This window comes from Salminus brasiliensis, chromosome 14, assembly GCF_030463535.1.
Source record: "Salminus brasiliensis chromosome 14, fSalBra1.hap2, whole genome shotgun sequence".
In the NCBI taxonomy this organism is placed as follows: domain Eukaryota; kingdom Metazoa; phylum Chordata; class Actinopteri; order Characiformes; family Bryconidae; genus Salminus; species Salminus brasiliensis.
This window is the reverse complement of record NC_132891.1, coordinates 28,698,709-28,714,451: the sequence shown is the minus strand read 5'-3', so window position 1 is coordinate 28,714,451 and position 15,743 is coordinate 28,698,709.

Genomic DNA, 15,743 nt, shown 5'->3' with positions numbered 1-15,743 from the left:
CATTTAGCAGATGCTCTTATCCAGAGCGACTTGCAAAACTGCTTCACTGTTCCCTCAGAAAATACCCTGGGCTAGTTTGTACAGGCTAGGATCCAAAAGATCCCTCTAAGCTTAGATGCTACTAAAGGACAGGACAGAAAAAAGCCTGGATGCTGGTCTTCCGTGGATCTTAAAGGATGGCGGGTACTGACCGGCTTTTGACCATTGTCATCAAGTACGGAGGAGCTTGTCCATTATTGGCCAGTGTCAAGGTTTTTTTTCTGATACAGGCAGCAGCTACAGGACGCCAGTGAAGAGAACACAGCAGAGGAGTGACATGGCTGAACTTTTAATATATACAGAACACCTTACGTTCTTAGAAAGTTGAGCCCTCACTTTATTGAATATTAATAATACATGACTAATACATTTTGTGATTATGGCAGGCCAGTGAGTCCTTGTAACACGATCATAGACTGCTTTACTTAGAACAGAAATGTTAATAATTTGTTGGGTTGTGTTACAAAAAACATTTCTTTGATTGATTAAACAAAACATTAGAAATTGTACATTGTGCAGGTCCGATACAGGTGAGTTGCCTTAGCTCTGTTTATTGGTCCTTTTATCAGAAACACTTTGTAAATTTACAGTAACAAATTTACTGAAATAAATTTGTTGCAGCACTATTTGTTAGCTGCTCTGTACTCCATCCATCGGGTGGAGGGACCACTGCAGGACTACCACCTTGGTGATAATTTATGGTGGCAGTAACGTCAAAATTTTAAGGGCATGGTAGACACACAGGTTACCCTGGTCAGGATTTTTAAACACCCCAGTGTCACTGCTGGACTGAAGGAGTCAACTAAATTATTGCTGGCCCTGTGGTGAGAAACTGACCAGAAATGAAGAGCTGGAGGATAACTAGCACAAATTGTGAATGGACATCCGTGACTGCAGTAGAGGAGAGCACAACCTGTTGTGGGGTTAAATGTAACTTGGACTTTTTATGTGAATAAAACATTTTAAGTTGAACATGACATTGGTCTGAGATCTTAGATCAGAGATCAGATTTGGTCTCCTAATCCCATGCATCATTTTAACAGTTTATCACCCTAAAGCCTGTTTTTATGGCAAATAAGTTCCTTTTGTCATCTTCAGGTGTTTGTGATCACTGAGTTATGAATGCAAGTCACAGATTTTCCCACAGTCACAGAACCTCAAGATTATTTTCTGCAATTGACTTTTTTCTGGGTAGCCGTTATATTTGTGAGAGCACGTAGCTAACTAACAGTGAGATCTAGCCCAGGCTAAAGTACACCCACTCACATTGTAAACAAAGTCCATAACCATCCTTAGGAATTCAGAATTGAATTTAATAATGCATTTTGGTTCCACAGCTCTGATGCACTGGTTTTCAAAATCAGGCTTGAAAACATCTGATGCTGAATTTTGTGGTGAGGACGCAGAAAAGATTCTGATTAATTCGTCTGATTAAGGTCATATTTGTAACAATAGTGTCTCTGCACAGTAGAATAGCGCACCCCCACTTCCAGAGGCTGCAAAATCTTCTAGCAGGTCTTTGGAGTCCAACTGGACTATGATTTGACTTTAAAGCAGTCCTTCGCGCAGTTCTCGCTAAGCGATTTCTTGGTCTTCCATACCTCAACTGGACCTTTGACGTTTCTGTTAACTGCAATTTTTTAATTACATCATGAACTGAGGAAATGGCTACCGACTGTGGCTATTGACTGTGGGCATCAATTCTTCTTCTTTCTTTCAGTTAAAGTTACGCAGCTGGTCCATGGTTACTGATTATAGGGATAAAATAAGACAATGAATGTGAACAAGCCATAGCCCTTACAAGCTCATTGATGTGTGAGACCTTTATGTGTCATCTGATAGTGCCCAAACTTTTGCACAGTGCTTCTTTTTTTCTTTAGTTCCCCTATAAAATTGTACAAAAAAATCTTGCTTCCCGTTCTCCCCTGTTTATCTGCTTGTACACATGGATGGTGCACCACAACGCAGACGTGGGCAGTAACTGATATAGAAAAAGCATTGCATCTGCCCAAACTTGTATACCTTGCACAATATGGGCTCATTTAAGCAGATTTGGTTAAAATGCCACTTGGAAGGACTGAGGATTTTCAAATTATTATACATCCTAGAACTGACCTTTGACGATAGCCGTAGTTAAGATCTTTTCCAATCCCAAAAGGATTAATTCTCATACAGCATGGAAGATTTTGACTGCACTATAATACCCAATCTCGCATTGCTTCTCTTCCAAGCAGAACCTCCTGAAAAGAAAGTAATGGTGAAAAGGAAACTGTGTGAAGTCACAAAGACAACGAAATTGTCTGAATGTGAGCTTTTAATAGTTCAGTTCTGCACAAGAACATTTAACATGCTTAGCATTTTTATCAGTCAATCCTCTGTTAATGCTGCAGTGCATGCACAAGGTTTTCCTTTTAATTGTGAATGCAAGAAATGTGCTTTGTGGTGTTAGTGAGAGGAAAAGAGCGAGAGTGTACACTCACGCAAGAGAAAGAGAGCAAGGACAATATTTTATCGACTCACAGTTTTATAATAAGGACCAGTTCGTGTCCTGCTGTAATTCCAAATAAAGAAACCGGTCTCCAACCAATCTCCAGTATGACTTCTCCAGTATGAATTCTCAAGAGTATGAGGGGAAGAAGACACATATTGGGCCTTATTCACCAACGTTCTTCAGATGATGTCTTCGGATTTGTGAGAATGTGAAGAACCTTTAAAATAAACCTTCTCTTGAAGCAAAGGTTCTTTATTAATTTAAAGGTCTCATCTTTATTACACTAAGTGGTTCCTCTATGGCATCACTCAAAGAATCTTTTGTAGCATCTTTACTTTTTAGAGTGTGGGATCCATCATTATCAGAGCAGAGCTGTGAACAATTGTCCTGTTTAAAACACATCATGAATCTGACGTAGACTTTAAGTTTAAGAGATTTTTAGAAAGATATTGGTGGATGAGGCTCATTGTTCTTTAGGAACAGTTATTTGAATTTTGGAGGGCAAGATGGCCAAGATTCTGAAACGGTATGGTGTATTATATCTCACGCAGCAAAGACGGGAGCAATCATCAGCTCTGACGTATTCATATACAGATCCTGGGTCTGTTCTCGGTCTCCTGCATAAATATCTCAGTGCTTGTGAAAGTTTCTTGCTCTGCAGAACCTGAAGCTCACTACAGAGAGCAGCACCAGTCCAATTACTCTAAATATTAAATCACCCCAGAGCAACAAAAGCATGCCAGGAAACCCCACTAAATGAATGCCTCATCCGACAACAGCCAGTTCTGCACATTTTGGACGCTGACATTATGCAGAATCTGCACTTTCTATTTCTGAATAATTGGTCAATTTGGCCATTCCCCCACATGGTCTTAGAATGATAAATCTGTTTTTCTCAAGAAGGAACACATTAGAGAGCCCAGCAGCCGGCAAGACCCTTAACAGGTAGGATGAATTTGGCCGTGGGATTCCTTCTCAAGTCCCTGTTTACTGGATTCTCCTCATTTAATATTAAACACGGGCCTTATTACAGTGACCATTAGAGCAGCTGTGAAGGCAACTGAAGGGAAGCTATTTCATAAGAAAGTTTCAATTGAGGTTGAAAGGGTACAGTGCTCTAATTAACCCAGCTATCCATCCACCCATGCATATATCCATCCAGACGTCCTTCTCTCTATCCTTTTACCCATTCACCCATTGTCCATACATCCTATATACCTCTATACATGCACCACCAGTCTATCTATTCATGCATCCTTCCAAGTATTCAGCTTCGGATCCATCTATGTTTCTGTACATTCATTCATCTGTCCATGCATCTGTGCACCTATCCGTCTGTCCATATGTCCATCTATCCATCCACCCATCCATCCATATGTGACTGTTTGTCTATTCATCTGTCTATATAGCTATCTATTCCTTCTTCATGCTTACTTTCAATCATCTGTCTGTCCATCCATGCATGTGTCAATCCATCCACTCATCCACTGTCTATTTGCCATCTGTCTAGCTATCCATCCATGTATATGTTTTTTTGTATGTCCTTCCTTTCCTTCATCTGTATATCCCCCATATATCCATCTAGCCACCCTTCTATCTGTCTATCCATCAATCATCTAAATGTTCATCCATCCTTTCATTTATCCATCCATTTACCCATACATCTGACATCTATCTTTCATCCATCCATCTGTCCATCTTCTTGTATCCATACATCCACCTTCCAACTTATATATCCACCATCCATCAATCTATTCATTCAATACCATTTATTTACCATATATGTCCATCCTTCCTTTCAGCCATCTATCCATCCATCCAACTGTCTATTCATTTGTCCATCTATCTATTGTCTATTTATCCATACATCCATTCATCTTCTTATACATCCAACTATTCATCTGTCCATCATGCCTCTGTCCACCCATCCATATATCTGACTGTTCATTCATTATTACATCCATCCATCATTACATATTATTAACCATCATTCCTTCTGTCTGTCCTTACTTTCACTCATCTATTTATCCATCCCTCTGTCCACCCATTAGTTCATCCATCTATCAACCCATCTGATATATATCTATCCACCCACCCATTTATTTGTCTATCCACCTACTCAACCGACCATCCAACTATCTATCCAAACAGCCGCCTATCATCCATCTATCTTTCTATATATCAGTCAACCATATATTCATCTATCCTTTAACCTTTTCTACCCTATCCGCATGTCGTTTTATCTATCATCCATCCTTCTATCATCCATCCATCTTCTTGTACATCCGACTATCCATCTCTCCCATCACGCCTCTGTCCACCCATCCATATATTTGTCCATCCTTCTGTCCTCCAATCCATCCATTTATCCATTATCATATATTTATACCCACCATTCCTTCTGTCCATCCTTTCTTCCACCCATCTATTTATCCATCCATCAGCCCATCTGTCCATCCATCTATCCAACCATCTATCTATTCAATTGTCCATCCATCTGTCCATCTATCTGTATTTTGACAGGGTGTTAAAGGAAAACTGGTGATTTCAAATTATATAAAAAGTAAAAAAAAAGTTTAAAAAATGAACAAATATGGTATGACAGCTATGAAATGAAAGCACATAGTGATACATTTGAAAAGGGATCCCTGAGCAGCTATTTGTCTGCACTATCCATTTCCAGACATGGCCTAGCTTTGGTGTGAGCTGCAGAGCTTTAGGCACTGGTCCCGTTTAGTTTGCATGAGATACAAACCGAGGTCCTCAGTCATTATGGCCATGAAAGTAATTATTCACAGCTGGTGTAATTAGTGTGGAATGCAATGCAATATCCATTATTCATATTGTGTTAGCTATTGTGAACACAGCCAATTATTTTACAATAACACCATTCAGATTCAAAAATATCTAGCAAAGGTGTGTTTTTTGGAAATGCTGCTCGTAAGGTCAATGAATCCAAGGGAAAATGACTTCAGACAAATTCACGCTATACTGGTGTTTGAGTCCTTTCTTATATTGAACACGGCCACATTTAAACCTCATAGTTGAGCACCTGTATTCATTTACTGCATTTCAGTTGTTAACCGCTATCCTTGCTTGGGGTGATTTAGGTAATCTATCAATAGTATGAAATGCTGTCAGGTCCTAAGGGTCAGGCTGCATATTCTGCCAGCATATTGGGCTTGACTGGCAGCGTGGCGCAGATGGCCCTGGACACGGCAGCTTTCTGCTGTTGCACACCCTGCTCAAGGTTACAGCGCACCCATGTGATTTCATTCTGCTGCCTCCATAACATGCTGGTACTGAATGCCATATTTTGAAATTCAAACAGATTTCTGAGCTTGAACAGTAAAATTAATGCACGCATGCGGAATAACTGTATCTGATTAAATATTATTTGGCAAGGTTATCAGAATTCACAGATGGGCTCGGGAGTTGAACTTTTATTGCCAGGTGGGTCAGACACAGTAACAGTAGTGAAGAAGCTCAGGTGTGAACTGGAGTCTAATATACAGTAAATAAACAGTAAACAATAAACAATAAACAGTGGTGAAGGACGTAGGGTCGTTTTTATATTACAGAAGTACTGAAATTAAGACTCCACTTTTATAAATATTATAATATAAAAATAATGGTTAAAAAAATGGTAGCAAAAATATTCTTTGATAAACTTTGAAAAGAAGATTAGAAATGTGATAAATTAGAGTTAAGTTTCAAGTTATTTAGAGCAGCTACAGGGGTCAAACAATGGAGAAAACTGAAAACTGAAAAAATGGAGATACATGGCTTTCATTGGACAGCAGCGATGGCCTTACAGCAGTTGCATGGTGCATTATGATTTCTAAAGATGCCATAGAAAGCATATACAGTTTTTGAAGTTGTTCTATGATGTATGTTACTTTGTGATTTTGGTCCGTGTGAAAAAAATGCTCAGATACAGTTTTAGAATAAAACACTGATTTTTCTTTTTCTTCCTTGCTTTGCTATTGGCTGGTTTATAAAGGTAAAGGTGCACGTATTTGTCGTATGTAGGGGCAGTGAGTACACACACACACACAGAGCGGTGGGCAGCCAACTCCAGCGCCCGGGGAGCGGAGAAGGTAAAGGGCCTTGCTCAAGGGCCCAACAGTGGCAGTTTGCCGAGCCCGGGAATCGAACCCACAACCCTGTTATGCTCTAACCGCTGAGCCACCACTGCCCCGCTGAGCCACCACTGGCACCACAGCATCTCGCTGGATCTGCTTAACATAGGGTAGCATAGCTTAGCACTGTAACAAGATTTTTTTTTTTTTTATATATAATTTTTCCTGACTAATTGTTCTAATTACAAAGCACTCGCTTATTTTATTAGCACATAGCTATTTAAAGCGTCCTCTCCTTGTCCTTTCCATGTGAAGTGCGGTTAGGTAGCTGAAGAGATTGTTGTCAGTCACTTGTTCCCCTGGCTTCCACATGCGGATACTAGCAGCAATACTTCCTCCAGCCAACCTTTCTCCGTTCAGCCCTTTTCACTTCCTCGGTTGGCTGAGCGTTACCTTTTAGTTACCTTTATAGCCTCACATTCATATTCCCCTAAACAGTCATTGAGTTTAGACTTCAAAGGCTTTCGCTACTGGGCTGGGTTTATGCCAATTTTGGCAGCATTTATAAACAGAGCCAAGACTTTTATGTAGCAGTTTTGAGGTTTTGGAATTGACCCATTTTCCCAGTGCTGTTTTGGTTCTGCTGGATGTTCTTTAAAATGAGGAGCAACAGTGTTTGTAGTATCCCAGCTAACAGAGAACATTATAGGAAAGTTCTGCAATGTTCTCATTGAAAAGCTCAGGAAGGTTAGCCATGTTACAGAAATAATGTTCCAGGATTGTTCTAAAAATATCATTATTAGTTTTTTACACAGCATTCCCAGTTAGACAAAAAAATAACATTATGGAAACATCTAAAGTAGCATTCTTAAAACAAAAAAAAACAGGAGATAACATACAATACAATAAACATGATAAAGATTGATCAAATGTTTTCCAGGCTTAATAATTTGAGCATTTCTTTAAACACATCTACATTTACACTAATAATAAAAAAGGTTTAAATGAAGAACTTGTTCTACTTTCTGGAATATGGTAATAAGTGAAAAGTCCATATTAATTGTGAGATTAAACAAATTAACATTAAAAGAAGCTACATTAAAACATTAAGACATTAAAACGTCCAGAAAATGTGAACGTTCTAAGAACCAAATCATAATGTCCAGAATGTTCTACTAACCAGGTTTAAAAAAACTGGGATGTCATGTACCTTACTCTTATAAAATACAGATACAGATACAATACAGATACAAATACTTAGATAAATACAGTTTTCCATTCTAGGGCCTCTTTAAGACTACTTAGCAACCAATAACCTAATGTCTGCTTCAATATGATAATATCAATAAGTTGAAACAAAAAACATCATCATAGTTAAAATACCAAAACATATCAATTTAACATTGGTATCAACCCAAACAGTTTTTGGTACACTTAAATACACAGTGCTACACAATTCTGAGGATTGAAATAGAGGAAATCTGGCAGACATACTGATTTGTGTAAAAAAATGTCACTGTGTACACACACACACAGACACACACAATAAATAGACATCGCTAAGCTGTCGGAGCATCACTCACCAGAGCTGAAAAAACAGTTGTGATGCTATAATAATCAGATCATGTTTGAAAGGAGCAAAGTTGACTTTTTGTGGTGGCTAAATATGTACTCAAGCACACGGCACAAAGATGCTTTAGCATATATCTGCTCCTTGATCTCACCTTGCAGATTATGTCACAAAGAGTCGAAGACTTTCTGCCCTGTCAGCTCATCGCAACTTCACTCTCAGTCTGTCTGCCTGCTTTGATTGTGTTTAACTGTGAAACTAAGGTGCGAAAGTGTTTAACTTTGGAATAAAAAAAAACAAAACATTCTGATTCTGCATGAAGTCATTAGTATGATACAGTGGGGGACTCTTGGGGCCTCCAGGGTGGTCAGAAAAGACCTAATTCTTACTGGTAATTAGACTTTACATTACCTTTTTTTTTTTTCAAAGGAAAGTTTCCTGTAAGTCAGCTTGTAATTTATAGAGATCTGGACCTCAAGCTCCAGTTCCGTGGCATACCCTAACCCCTTAACACAGCCAGGCTTACTACACGCTAAGGAGTATTATTCAGTAGCAACTGGGACTTCTGCACAAACTGGTGGGGCTATTCTTCGGTAATAGAAGCTTGTAATAATTTCGACCTGCTAGTGGACCCTAGGCTTTTTAAGGGGTTAAACCTGGCAAAAAAAGTTGACCTTCTTTTTTGGAGAGACAAAGTTAAGCTGTTTTGTGCAGAATATTTGATTAGTATGTGTGATTTATTATTAGTATTTTTATTTTTTATTATAAAAATACTCTGAATGACATAGCTTCACATAGCCTCCATTTGAAATAAATGATAAACAAACACTTTTTAAAAAAAAAGTTTATGTGCTTGTTATAACCAGAAAAGAGCTAGATTACTGTGATTATCCATTTTTCCCCAACCTCAAAAAGCTGGAGTTGGGTGAATGCTTGATGTTGGGAAGTCGGAAGGTTCACGTTTGAAAATCCCACTTCTCTGATGTCATTAATGCAGTATAACCACCAACATACTTAGGAAGTGACAGAAAAATCATCCAATCAAGCTTTGATTTACAGCAAATGTACTACTTCTACATATGTCACTAGTGGTAAATACGAGCCGTAACCAACCAGCATTCAGTCAGTTTTTTAAAAACTTTCTAGCTCTGTGCTGAAAGACTGTCACACTGCTATTTGTGATGTTAATGTATATTACAATGTAATAACAAAATGTCTGCAGTGTCTTTTGCAAGCTTCTTGCAGGCCATGTGTCATGATATGTCAAGCTTGGAGACTGTGGCAGACTTACACACAAGATATCTTTTAATAAAGGAAAATAAAACAAAACAAACAGAAACCAAACAAGCACTACCAAATAAACAAAACGAGAATCACACAAACAGGCCAAGTCAACAAACCATGGAACTGACATGACCACGAACCGACATGGACATGCAGACATGCACAAGACCAGACAAAGGAAGGCTGAAACGAAGGGATACTTATAGGAAGGACAATGAGGAACACCAGGTTGGAACACTAATGGAGAGGCGGGGCTTGGGAGCACATGGCAACACAAAACAGAGGCAGACCTAACAGAACAAGGGCAAGCATGACACTATGGAATAAAGGTTGCAGAGCTTGATTAGAGGTTGACATCTATAATTTAAACATAGCTTTGGGGTAAGAATAGCATGTTTTAAACAAATAAACAAAAGTAACTCTACTCACTACTAAATATTCCACAGTCAACTGTCAGTGGTATTATAGCAAAGCGGAAGCAATGGGGAACGACAGCAACTCAGCCTCAAAGTGGCAGGCCATGTAAAATGACAGACCGGGGTCAGCGGCTGCTGAGGCACATTGTGAGCAGAGGTTGGCAACTTTCTGCAGAGTCAATCACTACAGGCCTCCAGACTTCATGTGGCCTTCAGATTAGCTTAAGAACAGTGCACAGATAGCAACATGGAATGGGTTTACATGGCAGAGCAGCTGCATCCAAGCCTTACATCACCAAGCTCAATGCAAAGCGTCAGATGCAATGGTGTAAAGCATGCTACCACTGTACTGTAGAGCAGTGTAGACATGTTCTCTGGAGTGATAAATCACGCTTCTATGAGTCTGGGTTTGGCGGTTGCCAAGAGAACGGTACTTGTCTGACTGCATTGTGCCAAGTGTAAAGTTTGGTGGAGGGGGGATTATGGTATGTGTTTTTTTCCGATTAAATGTTCTGCCCCTGTGTTACAGTGAAAGGACCTCTTAATGCTTCAGCATTCCAAGAGATTTTGGTCAATTTCATGCTCCCAACTTTGCGGGAACAGTCTGGGGATAACCCCTTCCTGTTCCAACATGACTGCAAACCAGTGCACAAATCACAGTCCATAAAGACATGGATGAGAGAACTTGACTGCCCTGCCCTGAGTCCTGACCTCAACCCGATAGAACATCTTTGGGATTAATTAGAGAGGAGACTGCAAGCCAGGCCTTCTCGTCCAACATCAGTGTCTGACCTCATAAATGCACTTCTGGAAGAACCATCATAAGGAGTTTAGAGGTGGCCAAAAGTCACTACGCCTTGGTCAAAGATATCAGGAATTTTGAGAATTCAAAATTCTACTTTTAATAGTATTAAGAACATCTGTCTCCTGTCAAGTAACCATTTTGAACTTTAATGGCTTCCCTTAAAAGCTGAGTTTTTTTTTTTTTACACCCCGGATATGCTTTCTATGCACCAGAATCCAGACTAATGCATTTAAAGTAAGAGAAATCCCAAAAGTGCAAACACTCCCACCGAACAGACTTACGATGAAACTTTGATGGTTTGTCTCATATAAATATATATTTCAACTTATTGCATAACCACACTGCCATCAGTCTCAGAAGGATTCTTCAGTCGGTTTAGAGAAAGACACCACTGGTCGCAGAGGAGAAGGCTGATCTACTGTAAGTGCTTTGATGAAGGCCCTGCGTCACGAAGAATCACTCGGGCTTTATGTGCACTCAGGATTCTGTCACACTCTTGGCAAGAGCTGCGGTGATACAGAAGACAATGAGGACACTGAAGTAGATGGCAGTAGTACTACTAATAGCCACATTAGCAAATTTCCTTGAGACAGTGGGGCTTGATAAACTAGAGAATTGTTATGTTGTACAACAAGACAAATGAAAATCTGACTTTCTCCAGAATCACTTGATCAAAATAGCCAGTGTGGAACTGACGAGTCCACACTCGCCCACAACTGTGTTCATTAGTAGCTACTGTTGGGAGTAGGTCATTTATTTTGCATGCATGTAAAAGGTTACATTTTAAGGGCAGAGTGGGTGTACTTTTTATGAGTATTCTTAGTAAAGACTCTTGAGTGGCTCAACATTTACTCATTAATGTCTCAAGATTTCTGCTTCTCTATATGCCTTTCTGTATTGCTGTCGACATTATTGATTATGGTTTGAGCCAATACTCAAGTCATACAGGCTTTCATTTTTTGCTTTATTTTCTGTACAGCAAGTATAACAAGGAAAATGTTGTTGGCAAATCCCTTAGAGTACCTTCAGTCATGTTACAGTAGCTAGTGATGTAAGCTGTCGTTTAGCTGGCTGGCAGCATTAAAACAACTGAAGTTGACTCCCAAGTGGTGCAGCCACAAAGTGTGGGCCCTACCATTGGCAAATTTCAAACATATTTGGCTTCATTCTCTCTGGGTTCCCTCAATCAACACAATGCTAGCCAAAGCAGATCTGTGGATCTGTAGCAGAATCAGATATTAAGTGTTCCCCTTCAAGCATGTTGAATCGTAAATAGCTGTAGTGTTAATGGCTATTCTAAAATATGTAGTGGCACTTTATTTGACTCTCCCAGCTTAACAGCATTACATGATGGGAGCAGACTTAGCTGATGGTTAGAATCAGACATGTCTAAATGCAGTATACCTTTACAATCATTAGTAAAAGTATGGGTGGTTCTAAAGAGCTCAATGACAGCATGGTACTGTAATAGGATCTTCTAGATATTCCATGATCAACTGTGAGTGTTTTTATTAAAAAGGGGAATTGTTTAGGAACCACAGCAACTCAGCCACAAAGTGGCAGACTGCGTAAAGTTACAGAGTGCTGAGGTGCATAGTACATAACTCCATATTAATGCTTATGGATTTAGAATGGGATGTCATAAGCTTCTGTAGGTGTAATGTGTAGCTGTCTCAATACTTTTGTCCATATAATCTATTTTGGCAGGAACCAGCTGTTTGCCTGACATAAAAAAACAAACAATTACATTAAACCACTGTGACCAGAGAATAGCTGGTTTGAATCCGGGATTATGCAGCCTGCCATCAGCAGCCAGAGCCCAAGAGAGCACAAGTGGCCTTGCTCTCTCCGGGTGTACAGGTGTCTCTCTCTCTCTCCAAACATCACTTCAGTGTGATGCTGGCTATCACGGGCATCTGCTACCTGATGCGTCAGAGCTGGCTACCTGGTGCTTTCCTCCAAGTGCATTGGTTGGCCAATGACATTGCATTGATGGCAGTTCAAAATGAGGCAGTGGCTGGTTGTGCATGTGTCAGAGGAGGCCTGTGTCAGCCCTCACCCTCCCAGAGGAGAGTACTGATGAGTGGGTTGGGTAATTGGCTAAACTTTTTAATTGGTCAATTGGAAAAGTGGTATATAGGAATGTTTATGTTTGACTGCCAAAGACCTTCAGGATGATTTAGCAGATTATGGAGGGGTGTTACACTGTTCAACTGCACAGTGACACCAGTGTTTCTATGTCTTCACAACAAAATTCAGCATTGAAGGTTTTCAAAGGACCATCTAAACAAGCTTGATGCATCTTAGAAACAGGTCATGTGGAACTTTATGAACACAGTGAACAAAGGTATATTTGGAGAAAAAAAGGTGCAGAATTTCATGAAAAGAACACCTCTCCAACTGTTAAGCATAAGGTGAAAGGTGGACTGGTCATGCTTAGGGCTTGTGCTGCAGCCAGTGATGTAAGAAACATTTCACTGGTAGAGGGAAGAATAGATTCAAATTAAATACCAGGAAACTCTGGAAGCAAACATCACACCATCTGCCAAGAATCTGAATATAAAAAGAATATTCTACAGCAGGGTAATGATTCTAAACACAGCTCCAAATCTGCAATGAACTACTTCAAGAAGTGCAAGCTGAGCGTTTGGTGTCTAACTGTCTAAGAGATCAGTGAGAAGCGTTTTGTTATGCTGTGCTGGTACGATGACAATGAAGTTGAACTAAACTAAATTGATTTTAGCTGAAAAAGCAACATCAGAAAAACCTCAGAATTTAACTGACAAAATTCTGATAGTTGTGGCCAGTCTAACACACAATAGCCATCAGAGAGTCTGCCCACACATATCATGCATTTTCTCAAGCTGACACTAACTGAAAGCAAACTGACATGGCCATGAGTTGGCCATGGAGTTTTTATCTCATCACACTTTATGTCCTTGTAGCTTAAAGAACTCAGAAGAGATCAAGTGAATGACTGAATAAGGACAGTGCATATAACTGCACAAGTGACTTAATTAAAAATTTCCAAGGGGTACTGTGGTGGTCATCTGTCATCAGCAGTCTGACACATTCAGCACTTTTTCTGTCCTTGACACTTCTAGGCTACTTCCCTGTCTCCAAAAACACAAGTCATCTAAAACGCAAACATTACAATTAAAGGGCACAACCCCACTGCTAATGTTTAGCATTAGAAGCATATCACCAAACTGATAATATGTTTATTTGAAGAGATTGCATTGCAAGAATAAACACAAATGTACAATCCTCAAAACGTCAACAGTTTTTTTTTTGGTGAGCTTGGCTCATATCTGTAGCTGTGCCAATGCAAATATTAGGGCTGCAACTGGATGGAAACTTTTCTGTGGATGATAAATTGCGCAATACTTCATATTGAAATATCACAATATTAAAGGTTTCTCATAATTTAGATCTCTCTCCCACCTGAAGCCAATTCCCCAATTCCCCCACACTGTGTCTGATACCGTAGAGTAGCACCACTGCTCTAAATATGAATTTTTCAGCCCATCTTTCAGTCATGCTGCACACTCACAGAAGAGTACTGCTGCCTTACTGGTCTTTGTTTTTTAATGGGAAAATGGTCTAGAGGAGCACTGCCGATCACAAAACCTTTTTTTATGAGTCCAGTCTCCATCTCAAGACCGATCTCAAGACTACAAACAAGCGGACTTGTCTTGGTCTCGGGTTGAGAAGGAGAAATGTTGTTGAGACTAGCTGAGCCAATGCATGTGTGTAAAGTAACAGTAACTAGAAACTGAACTTTGGTTTCTATCATTATTAAATAGTCATGTTTAAAGGTGAAATCAATGTGATGAACAGCTCAACTCTCTACTCTCTCCATTGAAGCCACTGTACAAAGGGTAACGGACACACTACACCATTTCATTTAGCATCTAAATGCTACGCTAAACAGCAGGTTCAAGCCAAAACTCTTGTCATGTTTGACATGAGTTTACTAAAGTTAGATGAGGTAACGGAATTTACAAACTAGTATTTGTAAATTTTACTATGTAAATGCCAGGCCAAATGTCATTTACTATGGCTTTCTTTGGTCTTGATATGACTTATATACCATATTAATACCATAGTATATATAATATTCAGAATGCTGAACAGTGATTGTAGTTAGTAAGTGCTGGCAGATGTCAAGAATCTAAGGCTGAACTTGATAGTTCTGTTTGAGGGAATTTTTTTTTTTTTTACATTTAATAATAAAAATGGATGAAATGGATGTTATTTTTATATTTATATTGAGTTATGTGGTGACTTCTCGGTTAGGTTTTAGAGAAGAAGGAAAACAGAATCGTCACCATTATTGCTTCCAAAAGTTACATTGTCTTAGTTTGAATAATCATTTTAGGCTATATATTATTTCATATTTCATGTTTCTATTTATATTTCATGTTATATTTATTTATATTGTACAATAACTAACGAGCTATTTTTTCCAGTTTATTCTTTTTATTTTTAAATGAATCTGAATGAATCTGGTCTTGGTCTTGGCCACTCCTGCTCTTGGCCTTGATTAGGACTCGATTACTAAAAGTCTTGGTCTTGACTTGGACTCCTTGGTGGCATATGTGCCTTAATGGGTCTTGCTCTAAGGGGTACAGTTCTTTAATCCAAATGAACATAGCTAATATAATTTGGCTGTTGATAAAATAATTCAATTCTGTGATGTCATCATGTATTGCCATATGCTCAAATGAATGACAGAATTTTCCAAATGTAATATTGTTTTATGTTGTTACATGCACTTAATAGGCCTGTGCACTTGACTGTCATCTCATGAAAGCCTTCTGGGAGGACTGACTTGACATCTAATAATCTAGTGTTTCTCATCAAGCCGCCAGGCCAATAAACAGGTGAAGTGCAGAGTTCTCAATGCAGACTATTACAGTCTGGCCTGCCAGAAGAGTCCTCATGAATATGGGTTGGGATCTTTCATATAATGGCGAGCGGAGATGACTGACAATCCAGCTTTTCCCTCTAATGGCTTCGTTGCGAATTGCGCTGTGCTCTGAGGATAGCTTAA